Source organism: Lepus europaeus, chromosome 20 (genome assembly GCF_033115175.1).
Source record: "Lepus europaeus isolate LE1 chromosome 20, mLepTim1.pri, whole genome shotgun sequence".
Lineage (NCBI taxonomy): Eukaryota > Metazoa > Chordata > Mammalia > Lagomorpha > Leporidae > Lepus > Lepus europaeus.
Window position 1 is genome coordinate 13453920 of NC_084846.1, and position 3190 is coordinate 13457109.

Consider the following 3190-nt stretch of genomic DNA (forward strand, 5'->3'; position numbering starts at 1 on the left):
GCTGACATTGCAGGCCAGGGCTTTAACCTGTCGTGCCACAGCTCTAGCCCCCATTTGACCACTTTTAAAATGTACTGTTAGTGTGGTCCTGACCAAAAAAATATAGCTGATGAATTTTATCATCTTAAGTATTTCTGAGTGTATGGTTGAGTAGTATTGAGTATATGTACATTGCTGTGGGACCAATATTCAGAACTGTTTTTCCTTATGAGACTGAAACTCTCTACCCATTGAATGAAAGTTTTTTATCATTTCACCACCTCCAGATCCCAGCAATTGCCATTCTACTTGCCATTGCCCAGACTATGGAGTCTTTAGGAGGTATGGTGATATTTCAGGGTCACATAACTGAGAGGGTAGAGGGAACCCTCCTGGATCTCAGTTTGTCTCTGCAAAGCTGGGTTCGGATTATACCTGGAAACTCCCTGGGGTTTTCAGATTGGGCTATGTGGCATATATGTGTGTGATTATGGACATGGCATGAGGCAGATGGAGGATGAGACTTTGGAGAGGTCTTTTCTGCTGAGGAATCCCATGAAAGAGGATCCCATGAAATGAAATCAATTTCTTGAGGAAAGTCTACAATAGGACCTGGAACTCAGGGTGTCTAAGCTTTCTTTGCTGAAGCCCATTGGAGAAAGCCATCTGTTCTGCTGCTTTGTCCTGACTTTCCAGGGGCCCAGCCTCAAGAAATCCCGCATGTGAATACTTTATAACTGAGATATTGGCTCAGCTCTTGCTATTGACACCTCGGGCATTTGGGCAGGAAGCATCCCATGGTGACATGGGTTGTCCCGAAGAAGGGAACTCTAGGCAAGGTCACCACTCTGATCCCATTTGGGCATTGCAACATTACTTCCCCTTTTGTGGGTATTTTTTGGGAGCCTCATGTAGGCTGTCCTGTCCCATCTAGGAACAATTTATTGGAAGAATTAAAATCTGGGTCAGCCTGTTAGGTCTGCAATCTAGGTCATGACGGCAGAATGGGAAGAGGAATGTTGTGCTGGCACTCATGTTTTATGTGAATCCTAAGCTAGAGAAATGTTCACACAGAAATCTCTGCTCCACCTTGCTAACAGAAAGTTTCCTGGAACAGAAAGAGTATTAATAGCCAGATGGGGTTAGGATACCTCCAGACCTGGCTTTAGAACCACTGCAGGAGGTTGAAAATGTATTTAACAGAGTCATACACTTCTCCCTGGGTGCTGGGCAATTTCACCACACTGACAATGAAGCCCAATGCTGACTCACCTTGAGTGCAAGTGCAGAGGGATCTTCATAACCATGGCCAGTAATGGCCAATAAGACCTCCTGCTCCTGTTCTTTAAAAACAAACAAAAACCCCAGGTGCATAATTTGATGAAGATATAAAGATTTTCAGCTACATGTCCAGTGTCGGTGGTAATGTAAAATGATGCAACCACCACAGAAAACAGTTTGTTCTTCATTACATTGAAAATGAAATTTTTATATGATCTGATAATCTCAGTTCTGATTATATATCTAAAGTTATTTAAAGTTCAATATAAACAAGGTATTAGCACTATTTGCCACAGCATAATTCACTGTAGCCAAGACTTCTAGTGTGGCCTGCACTCACAGTGGAAAGTTATGCAGGCACAGAAGAAAAGACAATTCTATGCCATGGATGAACAGTGAGGTTATTTTCCTAAGTGAAATTAGCCACAACTACCAGTCCCCCAAGGACAAGGATTCCAACATATGAAGTATTTAAAGTAGTCAGAGAGGCCAGTGCTGTAGTGCAGTAGTTTAAAGCCCCACCTGCAGTGTCAGCAATCCATATGGGTGCCTATTCAATTCCTGGCTATTCTACTTCTGACCCAGCTCTCTGTTATGGCCTGGGAAAGCAGTAGAAGATGGCCCAAGTCCTTGGTCCCCTGCACCTGTGTGGGAGATCTGGAAGAAGCTTCCAGAAGCTCCTGGCTCCTGGCTTCAGATTGGCTCAGCTCTGGCTGGCTGTTGTGGTCATTTGGGGAGTGAATTAGTGGATGGAAGATCGCTCTCTGGCTCCACCTCTCTCTGTAACTCTCTCAATTAAATAAAATAAATCTTTTTAAAAAAATAGAATATGAGAACCATAAAGTAGAAGGGTAGTTATGGATGGTAGGGAGGGTATGCTATTCAGTAGAAATGGAATTTTTAGATGAAAAAATCCTAGAGATCTGGTGTGTGTGTGTAGACACATGTACATGTCACTTACCTTAGAGTGACATCTGTGCTTGTGAGATACAGTACTCAAGCCCTCTTCTACCTGACCTTGTATAAGAAAAGGGCTCCCCCTCTTGGTCTTTGGTCACTCTTCAGGTGCTTGTGAGTAGGATTGGTGGCAAGCTATTCCCAAATGTGTGGAGATTCATGATTAGAGTCATCTAGGAATACTGGGAAAGACTGCAATGCAATATCTCCTCTCTCCCCAGCTTGGTCTCCTTAGTTTCTACACTGTATTTTGGTGAGAATACAAGAAGATACACCAATCTCTGATGAGTTTATGACAATACAATTGAAATAGAATCCTATGAATGGATCTTCCTTTACAGAAAAGTCTCATCTTGGCCTGAGACTTCTAAATGCATCCAACAATATTAGTTCCAGTTTTATTTAATTTTATTTGTTTAAAGATTTATTGACTTATTTGAAAATCAGAGTTACACAGAAAGAAGAGAGGCAGAGAGAGAGACAGAGAGACACAGAGAGAGGTCTTCCTCTGATGGTTTACTCCCCAATTGGCTGCGACAGCCAGAACTGAACCAATCTGAAGCCAGGAGCTAGGAGCTTCTTTCAGTTCTCCTACATGGGTGCAGGGGCTCAAGGACTTGGCCCACCCAGCCCTGAACACTGGCCACCAATAGCCTACTTCCCATTTCTAAATGCTGTGACTTCAGGATGAGCACTGGGCACGGTGGCTAAGATGCTGCTGGGCCGCCTGCGGGCTTTGTCGGAGTGCCTGCTTCCAGTCCCAGCCCCCGTCTCCCAATGTGCACTGTGGGAACAGCAGGTAATGGTTCAGACTGTTAGGTTCCCACCAGCGCCGTTGAAGACCCAGACTGAGCGGGGCGCCGGGCTGTAGCTTGACCCGAGCCTAGCTGCTATGGGCATCTGGGAGATGAACCAGTAGATGGCAGCTCTGGCTGGTGCGCTCTCTCCTGCTCTGGGTTTGTGTGTACATGTG